Here is a 19,644-nt window from a genome sequence, read left to right as displayed (position 1 = left end):
TTTATGTCATATTTCATCCATTTCATCCTAAATTTTAGTCAACTTCAGTTATATTTTTGCATTCTGGGCACAGTCACAGAAGAATAAACATTCACCACGTGAAGATTTTTAGCTAGTTAACGTCTTCAGTTGTCAGACAAATATATTTAAGCATGCTGACTGTGGTGTTGTCATCGGGAAGGTTAAAAAATGTGCCTTGTGTTTGCATTTACCCCCCCCCTTTTGGAACTCCACCTACAGTGTATTCATCTAATCAGTTTAAGAGCTGCGTTGTAATACATTTTATTGATGTGGGTCCTTCAAAAAAGTGGCATTGAAATTAACAATGTTATAGTTTTGGTTTTTTTCGCTCACGTAACAAGTAGGTGCTCAGTCTTATTTGTGAGCCATGTATTTAAACACAGCCTCCCATCGTGCTGTCAGAGGCTTCGTTGGTCTGAGCCTGGACTGGAGACAGACTATCCCCGGGAGGAACGCAGAGTCCGCACTCGTCTAACTGACACTTGTAACATTGGTGCCATGACCTGCATCACCTGACCGAGAGCGGATCTCCAGCTGAGGTTCCTTGTTAAGGGGAGGGTGTGCAATGAGCGTGTGTGCGTGTGTGTGTGTGTGTGTGTCTGTGAGGGTGGGGGGGGGGTAAAATTAAAATTGCTCCCCTGATAGGAGCACTAGCCCTCGGCTCAGTCACGGAAGCACTGTTCAATTAGCTCATAGGTAGTGCAGCTGTTCATCAAGCTGGCCGGTTACAGGACTTGTGGGTTTGACACCTGAGAGCATCACTATGAGCAGAATATCAATGAGACCTGAAACACATGCGAGATGACGCCCCTTTCTTTTGTTATTCCGGGTTATTGCAATGGGCTCAAAATGTCAAAAAATAAAATAAAAGGTGCGACCCAGTTGAGCTGAGCACCTGCATCTCATAAGTGAGGCTGCAGGTTACTGCAGCCCAGGAAAAGGAGTGGGCCACGAGGGATATGTATCAGTGCCTTTAACAACAAAACAATAAAGGGATTGAGCTGGAGATTGGGAGTGTGATGATGTTCTTTAAGGCCTGTGCAGTAATTCATACTGTAGGCTAAACATCTCAAGACCGTATTAACGTTAACTCTTACACCCTGCCTGCCGTCTTTAAAACAACATTAGAAGAGGGATTTTTTTTTTTTTAATTGATTTGGTTCCGGTCAATAAAATGGGCAATCACGTAGATTATATGAATAGGATTTGCGTTTTTAGAGATGAATACAATAAGTAAGCTTTCGGACAGTGTTGCCACAGCACTGGAGACATACATCTGGCTGCTTACCCTGGAGTAATCAATCGATCGTCGGCTGATCGATCCCATCAGCTAATCATCGGCCAACACTACTGTAGCCTACTGAGGGCTGTCACTTAGGCATCATACTTAGAGTCGCCCTTTCCAGTACACATATGTGTATATCCCCATTTTGATATCGGGAGTAGGTTAACATTTCACAATAGGCTTGATACTGTGCACGCGCATGTTTTTACGCTCGCGCTGGCCACAGCACCTTCTAATAGAGCATATATCGGCAGCAATGCCCCTAATAAGTAGGCCTGGGTGCCCCGTTTATGCGATTTGCCACATCTCAGCCTTTTATTGACCGGCAACCATGTCTGTTGGTGTGGACGGGAATTTGTTTTTTTGGTCCAAGCAACGTTTTCTTACCTTTGAACAAAGCAGAAGAAGGACAAAGCCGCCAGAGCAGAGACAATTCCACATAATTTATCTTCTTGACGACCCAACATCTCCACAAATCCTTAGATATAGTTTCTATAATCCAACCAGTCCAGTGGTCCTCCAGAAAATTCACAAAGTAAAAACGGGCAATTAAAAAAATAATTGCCTTTTAAAAATGTCAAAGAAACTAACCTACATACGCGTGCGATGTGTTCATTGTATTAGGCTTCTTGGGTTGTTGTTGTTTCTTTCTTTTTTTTTAAAAATCTCGTAATTGGCCCCCGCTGTTTTCCCCGGCTATGGAAATCCGTGCAGGTCACAGAGCCCCTCGACCAACACCAGAAGATCAGACATCTTGCTCAAAAAACAGCATACACAATACTTTTGAAAGTGATGACAAGTATTCTTCCCCTTAAAAAAAACAAACACTGGCATGAATGACTGAGCGGCAGCCTCTTGATGATCAAATCGGTGGATGAAATTTCCCAGTCCAAATCTGCAGAAGAGGCATGGTTCCAGCGATGCTCTGGCGCCAGACTATTCCACAACGTGATGCTGGTTAAAAGATATTTGTTTGAGCTGGAGACGCTGGTCGGCTGAAGGGGAGCGGTGGGTTTAAAAAAAAGAAAATTGAAATCTTCATTCCCTTTTTTTTTTCTTTCCCCCCCCCGTTGCCGCTGCTGCTGATGATGTAGATCAGCGCAAAGTCACTGAGGGGAAAATGCACATTGAAAAAGCACTGGGTAATATCTGATGCAGACGTCAGAGCAGGCTATATCAACTCCTCTGGTGGAAAAAAAAAATAATAAATTAGATGCCGAGAAATATGGATGGCCCCCGTATACGACAATGCATGTATCACAGCGTCGGATATCGTGTCAAAGATGCGTACCTATTTGGAAAAAAAAGTCCACTTGCCTGCGCTGTCCAACGCTGAATGGCGTTTCAACACGTTAGTGTGGGTCCGCTCCGCTTCTCGTGGAAACACTAAGCAAATGACAGACATGCAACAGTCCGAGGAGACACGATGAGGATATCTTGTCTCCTTTCGATTGTCTTTTTGAGTTCCTAGTTGAAATTAAAATGATGTTCTAGCCTACTGGAGGGGGAGAGAACGAGGGGAGGGGAAGGGGGGACACCTAAGGTGAATTCCTTAGCGACAGTGTGTCCATGCGCTGAATCGCGTCTGTCTATTCTCTCTGAAACCCATTAGGATGCTGGGAGTGTGTGCCGGTGCGTTTTCGTGCATTTCTTCCACTTTGGCACAATTTTTTTTTTGTTGAAACACGTGCACAGACAGACACGCACATACGCACCCAAACACACAGTTACGCGCGCACACACTGCGTGAACACGCGCAATCTTTTTCTTTAAATAAATGTTTTTTCTCTATTTATATTCGTTTAGTTCCTCATTGCGAACCAGGACTCGCTCCTATATGTATTTGAAGCAAACACATCCTTACTGGAAACTGCTAAGGCGCACACCACAATTGAAGAATCACACAAGCTTGTGTTTTGTTCAGAGGAGGAGGAGGAGGCTTTCTTCAGGGATCTCTGTGCTGTCCAGTTGCTAAGCAACCCAGCCAGCACTGATGCAGTTGTGGTGATTCGAAGGCTATGCGCAAAGGCTCATTTAAAGGAATAGACCCGATGCTGTCACCACCGGGGTGTCAGTGGGACAAAAGCAGACAGCAACTGATGTACCGTGGAGCCATTTCTGTTATGATAGGGTTGTGGTGGTGTGTGTGTGTGGGGGGGGGGGGGGGGGACGCCATTCAGCCTACAATAATACATGTAAAAGAAATGTGGCATGTCAGGGTTATCACACTCACACTACTTTTGCTTCATCATCATTGTCCTACTCCTCATCATCACCATCATTGTCAGGGCCACTGTGATGAATCAATCAGTCAATAGCTTTTTTTTTTAAAGATGTTAATGCTCAACAGGTATTTGTTGCTTTTGACTGTTCTCTGCAATCATCCGAACCCATATGAGTAGAATTCAGTTTGTCCCTCCCATAGGTGATGTCACAGCACTGAACAAGTGGGGTATGAAATGGCAAAGAAGAAACATGTTTTGTGTATGAACTATAATTTTTTTTTTGTATTACTTATTTGAGTGTCAATGTAAAACAAAAACCAAAAAAGTAGAATGATTATACATTTGTATTTTGGCTTTTCCGTGCTCGAGCGTCGGAAGAGACACGGCCTTTTAACATGACTATATTCAATCCCCCAATCATAAGTCTGACATCATGTGGACATTTTCAAAAAATAAATGGCATTGCAATTACATACTGGGCATCAAAAGGGCAACACCATGACTGACCATGACCTGGCACCCAAGGGTGACCAATTAGCATAACATGATCTGCAAGACACAGACTGGCTTTCACAGTCCATGGCCTACTTGTTGCATCACATGAGTGAAGAGTTGTGCCTACAAGCTTTCACAGCCTGATTGTGACATTATTGGGAAGTTCAATTTGTGACAGGTTTACATATTTTACGTACTTATATGAAGTCAAACCATGATGTTTTTACGAAACCTAACTAAGTGGTTTTCCTGGCCTAAACCTAACCTTAAATTGTTTCCGTGGGGGTGCCACGTAATGCATTTACCCACATTAGCATATCCCATCAAAGAAGACCATGGGATGTCGGTGAAAGCTTTGGGAATAGTTAGGCAGTGGACTTTGAGTTAAGTCAGTTACGTTCTTCAAGACTATTTGTGCAGAACAGTTTGCCTTCGAGCTTAGTAACATTTGCTGACCAAAGTTAAAATCTGGCTAAGAGGGTGGTGTTTCTGTGCAGCAGAAGTTTATTAAAGGCTTCGGAGAGAGCAGAGTATAAATGTCTGATGTTGCATTGTATTCAACCACTTAGGAAATCATTTGAAGTAGTCATAGAAACTTTACAATCTCTAATACTGAATGAACTTATAATTGAAAAAGCTGAAAAGGGGATCTATTTTTCTATTTTTGCTAAAATGAGGGTGATCAGAATTTTTTGGGAGAGCAAGGGAGGGTCTTTATTTTTTCCATGCTCCTGATTTATATTTAATGTCATCCTTTTCTTATGGGATTTGCTGTAAAAACAAAGCAAACATAGTACAGTGCTGAAGCCCCTTAGCAGCCACTGAGTGCCTGCACCCCGTTCACTTATTCAGTGACAGTGGTTAAATAATATTTGTTTAGCAGCACGGTTAACAGGACACACCATTTGTTATGTTTACCATCATTTTGGCGAGTGGAAATTCCTCATCTGTGATTTGGGTTGTGTAAAAATCAGCATTAACATAGTCGTAAAATTTGGTTTGAGTTAAGAGGGGAGGATCCAAAGAAACAATAATAACCCTCCAGAGTCTTGTTTTTTAAGAAGTGAAACATCCACTCCGAAGGTTTTTTCATACAGTCCCTAAATGGAGAGGATACTGTATGTTTGTTTGTAACCTTGTAAACCTGGTAATTCAGTGGGCTTTTACCTTTGAATCCGTGGTAGATGCTTATCTAGTACCACATTGGTTTTCAAAATGGGATTCAGTGATTTAAATGCAAATTATTCACCAGGCAATTTGAGAATAAACTAGCTTGACGTATTCTCGTTTTTTAATCAGTCTATTCATGCATAGGCGCCAAGGCAACAGTAATTGTGTGCTGGATAATTGCTGAAAAAGCAGACCATGTCCATATATGTATTCTTTGTAGACATTCCATCTCCCATAGGTTATGTTAGTAAGAGCCACAGTAGAGCAGCGTGCAATAAGGAGTTAGAACCTATGTGGCACCGTGCTAGGTTGATCCCTTCAACGTCTGGGCATGCTCAGTCCGTGTTTTTACGCCATAGTCGGCCTCGCTCTCGATAGTGCTCCCGTTCACAGCATTCCCTGATTACTGCAATTACCTTTAATTGGCATCTATGACAAGGAGATCCCAGCCCCTGGGATGTACCATGCTCTTTTTTTGCTCCATTCATATGTTGCATAACACACGTGAGTTACTGGGTCACCCATGCTCCTATGATATAAATAGTATAATGCATTGGTGCCTTCCAGTCACTCCCTGTTCCTCCCGCTGTTCATATCTGTCACACACCCCAATCCTCTAAGTAACATGATATATTTAACGGATGTGTTTAGAGACGTTTCAACATGTTTCATCCTTTCTTCAGGCAACTTCACCATTAGCCAGTGACATAAGTGAATGTGTGTGTTTCGTAAAAGGGGCTGACTTAATGAGGGTTCGCTTAATGCTAAAGTGTTGTGGGACTTTGCGTACTCCCTTTGATCAGAGATCACAATCAGGGCTTCTCATGGAGGAGTTAGGTTTCATTCAAGGCAACGCAGTGTGTAACCGCGAGGTGAAACGACAGCTTGAGTTCATGTTTGGTCCACCTCACTGTGAGAGGGCTCTCCTTTACTGGTTGAACCACGGCTGTCTCGCCTTGTGTTGGAAAAGCAGAGCAGGAAACCTGCCTGGAGAGAATGACTGCAATATTGGCTGAACTTGTTGACCTTTGTCTTTAGTGTATTGTGTTACCAAGCCCAGACTTAGTGTGTCCAGACTGGCCCACTCACACTCTTCATCTGCTCCATCGCATTGCCACCTCTCCGGTTTAAGATTGAATTGTCACCTATAAACAAAAGTCCGGTTTAGGCGTCACAGTTGGTTTCCGACTAAGGTCCCGCCCCTGACTGGGCACTTAGCCAATCATAGTTTTGAATAATTGGGTGGGTACCTGCGGTGGCCAATCACATTTAAGGCTATTCAATGGACACGCCATTGCAGATGGAGGAGTGGTCGATGTGACTTCACCAGAACAATGCAAACTGTCCCGAGCCACCGTCATGCTGCTTAAAGTGAAGCAATAACCAAGTGGAAACCAAAACGTATGCATTGAGACACACAGTTTGCCGGCAGCGCTGTAAGATCCACAGGTGTTTTCAGTTCTCTCGATTCCCCCGGCCACACACAAAGCCAAACCCCTCTCAAATTGGGAACTTATTGACCCCCTGAGTCACTACCTAATTATCTGACTGTAAAGTCAGAGTCAAGTTAAAAGTTGTGATCGATGCAAGCACTGTGCCGGGTTCTGTACATGGGAGTTTGAAGACAGGTGAGTCAGCTTTAATCTGTGATAGGCGTACTGCATGTATGCACTGTATGACTAAACTTGATGATTATCCACTGTTCACCATGGAATATTACACTGTGATCACACTGGCAGCTCAAAGCAGCGCCGCATGAGCACGCCTCCCCGCTGTGTAACAGTACACCTGGCAAGCTTTGAGAAAATGAAGGTTCAACTTCAACAGCACACCATTCATTGACCGCAGTGATGAGATTGGAGGCTTTGAAAACACACGGCTCTGAAGCACTACCTAGAAGCAGGCTACCAGGCAATTGTTGCTATGCTACCGCAGAAAGCCCAATCAAAGTGCAGTGTGTTGCTCGTTGAGGCTGAACTGCACCACAATGTTCCAAATACTTGTGAGGAGCGCTGTTTACACTCAAAGCATAGAAAGCACACAGGAGAGAGGGGGGGGGGGGGGGGGGAACACATGCTAATGCTTCCGCTTGGTCCATCTCAGGTTTCTGCAGGAAAAAAACACAATCATGTAAACAAGCCAGAATGATGCATCATGAATAATACCCTCTATTGATCATAACACTGTATGTGGTGCACTGCAGGATGGCAGATGAATATCCTGTGTATTGGTTTATGACCTCAGACCGAATGACATCCATTCATGATTATTAGACATTCACCTTCAACATTTAGTACTTTGTTTCACACTCGTGTTAAATTGCTCACAGCAATGTATCAATGTTCCAACATAATTGGAAATTAATGAACACGTCCTGATTGACCATAAACAAGAGAGTCGTGGCCCTTTAAGGACAGGCAGGGAAAATGTAATACATATTTCAAGATGATCAATAGCGATGACATGAGGTGCTTGTCGTCAGGGCGTCTGAACAATACTAATCAGACACAAGCAAAAGGTTGGATGTGTCACACCACCCTCCGTAAAAAAAATTATTCTGTGCAGTTTGTGCAATTGCATGCAATGTAAGCAGCTTAACACCTACCTGTTCATCCCTCTAAGTGAGAAAACTAAGAGCCCGCCCCCCCCCATCCCTCCCTCCCTCCCTCCCCCCCTCCCCCCCTGCAGGCGCCACACAGCTAACTGACCTGAAACACTCCTCTGTCCTCTCCACCTGAGGAGTGCACATCTCAAACAGTCACGTGGCTCGCCGGGGCCCCAAAATTAGCATGGGCGGGGCGCAACACTCGATGCTAAATGGCTATTGATGGAGGACAAACACTAATACAAATCTGTAATTCTGTCCCGCACCTCGCCCGTGTCTCCCTTTGCGACTCTCAGTGCGTTTCATTTATAGAACATTTGGGGTGGTGCATATTTAACCAGACCCTTGTGGCCTTTTATTGATACAATCAAAAATAATTAATTAAGTGTTTGTAAAGGTCTGGCACGAGGTTAATCTTCTCAATGGTTTATCAATATCAAAACGGCACGTCTGTGACGCGTACGCCGTCCGCCAACGTCTTTAGTTTAATGCAAGTGTGCTTGTTTGTCTTTGCATGTGTGAGTAGGTACAAGCAGTCTGCATGTGTATGTCATAGATCCCTCTTTGTTTCTTTACACTGCATGCATTTTTTATATTACACATGTCTTTCGGCTAGATGGATTTCAGCACGCCATTGATTTATCTTTTATCAAACACGCTCTCAATGTATTCCTCTCCGCGAGGATGGCTTAAAGCTGTAAGGTGGAGGCTTCATTTGGTCACTCTCGTATTCCACTGGCAAAAGGGCAACTCATGTAATTCCCTTATTTGCATTCAAAGTGTCCTCATTTCAGTTTTCCTTAAAATTGAAATGTCAAAGCCTGATGCAACAGCCTTCAGTTGTCTCCAAAGCACGCAAAACACTGAATGTCAACACCAAAGCAAAAAGCTACACCCCGAAAATATGTAGCATTATATAAATAGTAGCGTATAGTCAAAAATAGCACCGTAGCATCCCTTCCTCTCTTCCTATCTGTATTCTACGTGGGATTTCTACACGGAACCCCAACGAGAAAGGGTTAATGAATTCCTCACACAGATAGATATTGCCATGGAAACAGCTGCGTGACTGCTTGCAGCTTGTATACACACAGGAGGGGGAAAAAAAGAAAACAATGGAGCCAAAGGTATTTTAAAATTCAGCAAGCAGAGGCTTTCCAGTGCACATAGCTGCATTTAAGATTTTTATTTTTTATTTTTTTAAACAAGCACAGAGCCACAAAGAGTGAGGAGTAGCCACCTTGCACCCTCACCCCCGTACCTCCTCCCTCCTCACTCTCTCTCTCTCTCTCTCTCTCTCTCTCTCTCTCTCTCTCTCTCTCTCTCTCCATCTTTGAAAATTCAAAGGAATGTGATTGGCATTGGAGATGCACTTGCAATAGCCAAGGAGTTAATGCATTCAAAAATATGAGGTCTGGATGTGGTAGATGGGAAATAATACTATGCTCTGTCATTTCCTTTGCAATAACAAAGTACACACAAACACACACACACAGCCACTAAAACACACACATGCGCACACACGCACGCCCTAACACAATTCCAGCAGAGAATAATTAATTCACAATATGAAACAGACCTAAGGCAATGTGCCTCGCGGTTGAGCTGAGAAAGAAGGAATAGATTGAGGGCCGTGATGCTTATTATGCTCTCAAATACAAAAATGTACCAACACACGAAACCATGCGTGGCTGTGCACACACACACACACACACACACACACACACACACACACACACACGTACATGCAATAATTATTTGTCCCTCAAAATTATACAATCCTGCCCGTTTTTTAAAAAAATAAGTGGCACAGCACACTATGAGCTGGTGGGATAACCTAATCCACTCCCGCACAAAAACATGTTCTTTCAGTGCCATTAGCCATCCTCCCAATAGCAAGTCAATAGTCTCTCGCACTGCCCAAATGGACTTTTCTGCTTGACTCTGCAAATATGACTCTATAGGTTGGTTCCTGCTGCATTCACTGCCGACACTCAGTTGCCGAAGCAAAAGAAGTGTGTTTAGATTCATAAATATTTTGAGATGCATTGAAAAGCTTTTAGGTCCATAAAGTGGAGTTAGCATAGTGATGCAAGGAGCTGTAGGTGCAGGAAGCACAGAGCGCGGAGTGTTCAGTTAACAAACAAATAGAGAAGATAAATAAACAGCGACAAGCAGAAGCATTAAAACACCGATAAGCCTACGTGTCGGTCTGTCCATTTTGGACTAAAAGGTTGTTTTTTTTCTCTTTCTCCTCGGAAACAAGAGCGAGGAACTCTCCCAGGAACTGAACCAGGATGTGTCCTGTCCATTAAGCCGGATGTAGAGTGTGTATGCTCCATTTTTCAGGTACAACGCTTAAATTCTGCTATTTTCATATTTGAGTTGCTGTCTCTTTTGTGATTTGCGTTAACATTCTCTGCAAGAAAAAAAAAAGGACATTTGCTAAAAAACACCTTTAAAAGAGCCTGTGATGTTGCTTTTCACTTGCTCCCTGTTGAAATAGCGATGCAGTCCAAATGAAACAGGCACAGATGAGTGTTCACATTCGCTTGTGACAGAAATGAGTTGAAGCTATTTTCAGAAATCAACAAACACGAGCTATGATTAGTCGGGAAATGTCACAGGTTGGGGCTCACACGGGACCGGTTGTTTCATAATTTCAGCTCAGACCAATGCATCAGCCCATTCTGTGAAGTTTTTGGGCCACATTCATTCAGGTTAATTAAAAAGAGATGGACTTCAGCGATCCCCTCATGACACAGCAGGACGAACTGTGGTCAAGTATAATTACACAGCTGTAAGCAGATCATAATTGGATAATCAATTTTTAGTAATTCCTTTTGGGATCCGATCCTCCACTGGGGAGTTTTTAATTGATGAGAGCGCACAGTTGCCAAGAAGTTACAAGATTAGGTGACTATCATAGCTTATCACGCAAGCACAGAGAAGTAAGTCATAAAGCAAATTAGTGGGAGGCTCTGTGACTTTGTCAGGCAGGTACGCGAAGAGACACTATCATGTTTTTTTTTTATAGCTAGACATTACACGCCCGGCTTCACGGTGACATGCAGGTGAGATATTAGAGGTGCATTTCTGAGGCCTTTTTCTGTCCACAATCTTAATATTTCTTGTAATCACAAGCAAAGACTCAGTGCTGTAAATATACAGCAAGCAGCCGGTTAGCTTAGCTTAGCATTACGCATGGAAAGAGAGGGCTCTGTTCATACTTGAAACAACTGCTATGATGAAGCATTTAGCACCTTAGATGTCAGACTGCCTTCTCTGATTACATCATGAAATGAGAGGTTTACACGGCTTTAGAAGTTGCTGTGACTCGTCTCACTGTCTTTCAGCAGGCAGGAGGTTCTCAGCAATGTCCTCGGGTCAAAGGTCTCCATCAACCACACCTCCAGGAGAACGACTACCAGCTGCTGCGGCTGACATAGAGTCCATTCAGAACTCCCAATTATTTCTGAGACACTAGAACCACCTGGGAGTGGAGTTATAAAAGAAAATATAATGATTAGCTACAGGAACACAAAGAAAGGCACTATTTCTCTCGTGATGCCAGTCGGTTGCACATGACACCCTCCTCCATCTCGAGGCAGGTGAAAATGGAAGTATGCAGGAGGGAGGAAATGTCTTGAGATTTCAATGAACAGGAAGATTCTATTTCAAAATAGAGAGAAAATCCAGGACCTTGATGAGTTGTGTTGATTCACTTGTATTGATCAATAATCCTATCAACCCAGCGCAGATATACTATGGTCATTTGGTGCGACGGGGCAGTAAAATCTTACTTACAGTAATGTGGAGCCGTTATTTATTGCAGACATTATTCAGACTGATATTCGTTTCTGCGGTTGTACTGACCTTGAGCCCCTGTGCTATCACCACCTTTCTTTCATTATAAATATCTGGACGTGTGGCACGCACTCCTGAAATCAACATAAATTGCACTTTTCAATGAAAATGTAGTCTCCAAATTAATAAAACTGAAGAATTCAAATAAAAGAGGGACACTTTTCTACTGAAATGAAATGTCAGTGAAATTGATTATATTTCAGTAGTTGTAAAAGCGATCTACCTCTTATTATGTTACTGGTCTGTAGCATCTGGGAGAAAAAGTGCCGTCTTCGCAGTTTTTGGTTTTGCTTCACTGAAGCAGTCGGTGAATATATTATATACCTCTGATAAAAACAGTATGCTTGTGTCAACATCATTTTGTGAATTTATTCATCTGTACTTTAAAGTGCTAAATGAAAAAATCAAATGAACGGAGCACTACACTCACATTATACTGTGAACCAACAACAATCCAGATCCTAAAAATAAAATATTTTCATCCATGTTCTGTATTTTCTCTTTTGTTTTAAGCTTTTATGCAGATGGTTTTCATCACCTGTCACTGTCATCTAAATTTAACTTTAAGAATGATTAAGTTTAAATGTTCTGATGACACAATACATCCCATGACCAACACCTAAATCATCCAATAATGACAAATGCTCCCTCTGATGTATCAAACCTATAGATTTCTGACCAGTAGCAACACATACTGTTTCATTTTACTTGTTCTATTAACATCCGAATACCACTAAGAGATAAATATTGCTGCATTATCTCTGTATATAAATTATTGTCCGTGCAAATTGAACTTTAAGTGTTGTGCCCAAACTTAACGGTGTCACAATAACACTATAGCGTTGCAATGACGACGTGATTAATTGCCCAGCATCCCCACTTGTTAAATTATATGACAGTGGTTCCCAACCTGGGAGGCAGGACATCAACCAGGTAAATCTTTACCTATCGGATGGGAAAGCAAAAAGAACATGTGTCTGCAACACCCAATTTTGTCTTTTAATCGTTGCTTTCCTCTTTGGAATCACGAGATCGTTTTACCTGTAATAAGTATTCATTCATAGCATGTAGCATGCGGCTCTATGTCAGCATAATGACAACCTTGTGAACGGCGGTGTTCATCGGCCCGTCAATGGGTGTGCCAGCTCTTGCAGCCTCCACCTCATTATATCGTTGAGCTGCCCACCCATGTTGCTTTGAGATCCAGTGTTTGTCTGGTCCCCGTGGTTCTGTACGATGTGCTATCTTGAACTGCTGAACTTGATGTGTCACTGTTGTACATGCTTTGCAGTACTTTAGAGCTCGAAGATGCCGAGACGCTTCGCCTCCCAAGACTTCACAAATTTTCCTTTTTGTTTTACGCTCTGGTTCTTCGTCTGTTGAATCCATTTTCACACTTTTTTGTTATGTTGAAGGGCGAGTTGAACTTTTCACCCCACGGTCAAACAACTTAGGTTTGCATCACCATTGCCTCTAATACCCGTGTGCACACTTCAGACACAGCTGTCTGCTGATCAAACCTTCCCTTGACACAAACAGCAAATCACAGGCGATCTGCCAACATGGCCTTTTCTGTCAACTCGTCCACTTCTGTTGACACACTTATCAGTTTCTACCAAAATGCCCATGTTCCAGGGCTGCAGCTAGCTGTAGAAATACCTGTAACTAGCTATAGGCCAACATGGAAAACTACCACAATCTCAAACATCATCTCAGGGGCCTAATATTTTGACTTTACCATGTTGCTTCAGTTCTGTTACAGGCTTCCACCTTGCCAGTTTTATCAGGACTGAAGCCATTAATCACATCTCAGTCTACAGCCCAACCTGCCTTCATAACCTTTGGTGTGGCCTGGCTGACAGCTCCATTGGTGCACCTCCACAGATGTCTAGACGACACCAACATTTTCCTTTCTCTATTACAACTATGCCTGCTTCCCCGACTTTGCCATCAAGCTAAAGCCATCCTTTGGTACTCCCAAGAACGCAGTCAAGCCTTCCTTGGCTGAGATTTTGATGAGACGGAGACTCTGGAGCCTCCTACAGAAACCATGCAGGCTAACTATTTAGCCCCCCCAAGGCCAACAACAGTCTGGAAGCAGGCAAACCCACGCTTCTGAGGAAGGCTTTCGTAACTCCTCAGCCACTCAGCTGGACAAATAAATGACTGTGCCCACACACTCAGGGCCAGAACAATGAGCTTAGCCGCTGCACTCCACACTAGCTATGGTACTTTATGTTACTGGCTGACCTGTACCAAAGGTCGGTCTCAGGAGAGGGACACCAAGCCCTGGATGGCCATTGTAATCCAGACCCTGTTTAATATAATCATGTTTAATGGGTGAGGGAGCAGAGACACTGGTGGGCTACTGTTGCAGGTGGCTTATGTATAATGACCCACAATTACCACCACCACCATGTCTTGTGGAGAGTAGTGGAGTCAAGAGTACTATTCAGCCAAGACACGGACAACGTCTCTATCAAAACTTAGTTGGCTATCCATTTCTGGAGAGTCAAAAGTCCTTCTGAAAAAACATCTTCATATTGAAGACCACAAAACATGGAAGCCATCATGACACCATTGTGATCAGGTAGGACGAGGGCCCTTTTAGGCATCGGACCCATTATCTTGTAATCTATGTGTGGGTATAAACTACACCATTTATCGGCAAGCGCCATTGCTGACGTCCTGGACGCCAATATTTTAAATCACACAGGTACTAGACTGCTGTGGTGTACTACAACATGCTGCATTTCTCTCATATTTCAGCCCTGTGATCCCATCAGCGGCAGGAATAGCACCAGTGTCACTTTCAAAGAGGAAATCCCCCCATGCTGGAGAAACGGGACATCAGAATAGATTTCCAGGCAGGAATAGAATATTTGTAGAGCGCCAAAATCTATTTTGTTTGGATTCTTGAATTCTTATATTCAAATACAAAAAAACTGATTTCGAGAAACTCAAATCTTTTGACATGAGGTGTATCAAGGGGCAGTGGTGCCTCCTTCACACACTGTGTCACTGTGCCTGTAGGATGAGCAGTGAATGGCCTTGTTCAGCGGACCACACTCTACTCCAAATTAATTATTTGGAAGCGGCTCACTGTCTCTCTTGCTTAAACACATCTGCAAAAGGAGAGGTCTGTTACCTGGCCAACACATTTGCTCATGTACTGGCAATAGATGCAGCAGAGCGCAAATTAATAACAAACATGCAAGGACACGTTTTTTTTCTTCTTTTTTTATCATATAAGCTATTGACTGACTCAGTGATGGCCACTTGCATTCCAGAAGTGATGAATCTACTACCAGGTGCCCTCTCCAACTGAGATCCTACCAGCAGAGAGGAGACTGGAGCCACTAGCATGGCTACAAATCTATTCACTCTATGATGCACCTTGTGTTTGACACCTACATATGAATAGTTGTAGTGGCACATAGCCACTTTCAATTATGTTGTTGACACTTTCCAATAGATTTCTCGCCGTCTTCCCTCTCTCTTCATCTGCATAGATAATGAATGGGATGCTGTCACTTTGCAGCTATCGCCCTTGCTAATGGAATTAAGGCATTGCTTTGAAATTGCCAATATTTGCAAGGAGCCTTTTGTTTTGTAAAACTAAGCTGAGAAAGGCAGTGTGTGTGACCACAGAGTTTATAACTTATAATTTACTACGGCCTCTCCGTTTGTGATGAGATCAATAAATGGATACAGCGAGGGAAGGAGAGGCTGGAGGTTAAATATGCTTAGAATAAATGCTAGTAGTATGGAATTGGGACATGCTATTCGTCTGTGAGGCATGCTAACTTTAGCGTTTGCTCCCATAGCAGTGTGGCACCATTTCACCAAAGTCAGTTGGCTGAGAAAGGGATACGTATATGGTGCTAAATGCCTTCACCAGTTCAGTTACCTAATGAGCAGTAAGTAAGTAAGTTTAGTAATAAATAATAAAAAAATGTACTGAACATCAGAATGTGAAGAAGTCACCATGTTGACGTTATGTCAGACAAAGACGTATTGTGTTGCAGAGATGTCATGAAATGAGCATAATAATGGACTGGCCCCGGCCCGTACTTTCTTGTACCACTTGTTCCGCGAGAGACGGTAGTGAGTCACTGCAGCTAGTCTGCCCTCAGTCCAGAGAAAGAAGGAGGAGAGCTGCTTGTCAATACATCCATGGTCCATGTGCGTTTCATAGTTTGTTTATTGGATTAAATCCGAAGTGGCCAAAACGAGAAGCCGACCGGCACGCTTGCCTCATCCTTTTAGCATTCAGGCGGCTGCTTCGTCCGAATAGAGCGTGCGGCAGCGTGGACTTTATGGATAAAATGTCCAATAATAAAATACATCTATCATTGAGCTTTCCTGGCACAATTAGAGTCAATCTTTTTTTTACTTAATTTACTAAGGAGAGGTTGGCTGAGTTGAGTTATTTTTATTTTTTTTAAATGTCCAGCTTCATACAGTCACACACAGTTGCAGCAGGGATCACCCAAGTAAAGCCAGAATTTAATGCATTGGCCACCAGGGCTCTCCACTGGGGCAACTCGGGGTCAAGTACACCTCATTGGGTGACTTGTAAGACATTTCCAAAAGCATCCCAGCAGAGGTACAAATGCACAAGTGTGTTCTCCTATATCTGTAATATATATTTTGTTAAATATCTGACATTTGTTTTCATTCGTAATCATCTTCCTTGAGGCACCCACTTCTCCTACAATCGTGTAGACTTTGTTCTGGCACTAGTGAGCCAAATCACGCAGACTCCCAACAGGAACAGCTGCGGAGCCCACTCTAGGGGAAAGGAGGTGTGTGTGTGTGTGTGTGTGTGTGTGTGTGTGTGTGTGTGTGTGTGTGTGTGTGTGTGTGTGTGTGTGTGTGTGTGTGTGTCGGTTTCTGTTTGTGTGTTTTTATATCTGTGTGCATGTGTCTGTTTGTGTGGTGGGGTTCAGTCAGGGGACCGGAGCCATCTCAAAGCAGCTGCGCTACACTTTTAGAGAGGTGGTCTCACATAAATGGGAACAAATGAATCAGTTATAGGCAGCACATCATTTATTAGTTTGATATGGCTGATCATCATTGTCTGTAAAATGACAGATTATTCAAACCTATAGTTCTAAATGCATTAAATGATTAAAATCACATAATGTGAATTCATTTACCAAGCATCTGACTAAATCAGCTTTCAAATGATTTATGCCATAATCAGGCTTAAATGCATACACAATAATCACATGACTGACTGACTTGTTTTCTATCTCTCTCTATCTCTCTCTGAGATGGTCAGTGTTGAATTAAGCGCACTTGAAGCCTGATTATGCATTCTTCCGTAATGCAGCCTTCAGTGGCCACTAATTTAGAAACAGAATCTTCCCCAGGGCTTCTTTCTGCCTTGCTTGGTATATATGGATTCCCGTATAGATGATTGACCTCGTACTCCAAGAGCACGGGGGCTGTGAACTCATGGGCAGGTCCTGCTGGGTCAGGGTTCCCTCCATATTCCTCCTGGCAGGCCGTGCTTTCACACTGAACCGACCCAGAAAGCAGCGGCCGTTCCTGCAGGCAAGCCGAGGCCTTCTCTTGTGGTGTCAAACCAAATGTAGACTAATCTGTCAACCTAAATGTGCACAGCTCAGTATTCTGCATGTCTAACAGACCCAAGGGGGGAAACTCATATACTGTACACAGCATCAAGCAAGCAAAGACAAGAGCAGAGCCAACTCAAGGGCCTGGAAAGCAAATGGATTGTGCAGCATGAGAGAGAAGAGGGAAACACAAATTTGGGGGAAATTGCAAAGCGCGGGTTTTGGCTCGGGGTGGGGGGAGGTTTGAGATCAGATTCTTATCATTTGAGTCAGCTATGGACATTGGGATTTGAAAAACAATGTCTGCGTGATAAATGTGTATTATAAAGCAGCCTATCTTCATGTATGTCTCATTAGTCATGATAAAATACCAACAGCTATGTGGCCCACTTCTCTCCCACTTTTTCAGTTATCTGTGTGTGAAGATCCAGTGGAGGTGCGTGAAATGTGGCACAGTTGTGCCTTCTGATCTCATCTGACAGAGCTGAGAAAAAATGGTGGTGGCAAAGCAGAGCTGATTTGTGCAGATGTGGACTGTCCTGAGGGAGCCCTTTTGCGCACGCGCTTCATTGATTTCCCAACCGAGGGTAACAGTGGAACCAGAGGTCAGACCCCAGTGCCCTTGCACAAATATTCACCATTTTAAGGGAATGGGACGCACACAGCGAGCAGGCAACAAAGTGTAATATAACATGTCACCACTCATGTCTAATGGCCTCCCGTAGTGGCGAAAGAACAGCCGATTCCAATCGGTAACTCTTGACATCCTCTGGTTAGTCTAGTAGTGGTCCAGTAAAGCCATTGCTTCTTTCCTGGTAAAGAGCATTAAGAGCCACTACATCATTCGTCCCACACTGTCAGCCCAGAAGTGGCGTGCGACTCTCTCCCTGCACATTAATCATGGCATTACGGCTGAGCCAGGCCAAGGAATGGAAAAAGAAGAAAACATATAATTTTAATGGCGTTTGGAATTGATTTCAGTTGTCAGTGCCGACACATCAAGTAGTATTCATTGGACCAGTAGTTTAATATCATGGCGTATTCCATCATTGTCGTTCCTCTGTTCAAAATCATCAATCTATTTGTCAACTTACCTAAAATGCTTACATTGTAATGTTGTATTTTCTCCTTTCAGCATATCGGTTTCATTCCCGAAACACTGCATGTGCAAAGGGAAAATTACGCAATCCCTTTTAAAACAGATCTGGGCTCCATAATTTAGCATGCGGCAATTTCATAAACTTTTAGGACCATTTCTGCTTGGAAGATTTGCTTTTGTTTGGTTAAAACAGTTAACTGCTGACGTGCTCTCTTGGTCCACCATTGTTAGTGTTTTTGTGCGGAACCTGAAAGGCAAGTATAGATTTACGAATCCAGCTCCTTCAGCCCGGAGGTATTGATAGACCGCTCGTCACACCACATCTCATTGCCAGTATTGATTGCGCTGTATTTCACGGGGGGGGGGTGACCTTAGATGCTGTCGTGGACTATCACTCACTTCACGTCAAGGGTCACACGCAGCCATCACACAACCCTGCATAAGATCTCTCCTTATATTGCTCCTGTAGAGCACTCCGTCTGATTATCAACAGAGCACTCTCTTCAGCTGGATGTAGAACGCTTCAAGTAGGGATGGATCTACATCTGAATACATAAATGCAGTACAAATGTACTTTATCAGCCCTACAGTCAGTACACCCATACTGAAGACGGTTGCCAATAAATATCTCTTGTTATGATGAACAATAGAGTATAAGGACACATGTTCCTGCAGGAAAACTACACTTTTCTCACAAATGAAATTAGCTTTGCAATCCAAACAGACCTCGAGATGTGCTGTCAGAGATTCACTTGGAGACAAACACCTATAGCCTGTGTTATACACTGCATTCTGTCTGCACTCTAAACAAGTGTTAGCTTGCCTATTTATAAATGCCCGTTTACATGTGCCGGTGTGTGTGTGTGTGTGTGCAGTTGGTTCCATGTGTTTTGCATAATGAAACCGCCTTGAAATATCGCAGGTTTGGATTATTTGTGCCTCCGTTTATGTTTGTGTTGGCATGCGTGGGACCGCTCTGGAAGTGTGACAGGTGAAGCCTCCGCCTGGCCCCGCTCGGTCCACCTGCTCCCTCGCTGGCAGGTGACGCAGGAGGGGGACGACTGTTGCCACAGGGAACAGGCAGACTGGTGAAAAGATTTCTTTTAGGGGCAATCTGGAGGACCGTGGGTGAGCACTTAGTTCCTCAGGGGCTACTGACATCTGTCAGCGCTTGTGGAGTGGCACAAAAGGCAACACGTAATTAACTTCATTATCTCACCTGGCATTGTTAGTCTGGGCACGAGCATATTCTTTTATCCTTTAACAGTGTGCAGGCTGTATTAAATATGAGG

Source organism: Anarhichas minor, unplaced genomic scaffold (assembly GCF_050575085.1).
Source record: "Anarhichas minor isolate MPS153535 unplaced genomic scaffold, ASM5057508v1 ptg000027l, whole genome shotgun sequence".
Lineage (NCBI taxonomy): Eukaryota > Metazoa > Chordata > Actinopteri > Perciformes > Anarhichadidae > Anarhichas > Anarhichas minor.
This window is presented reverse-complemented; position numbering follows the sequence as displayed.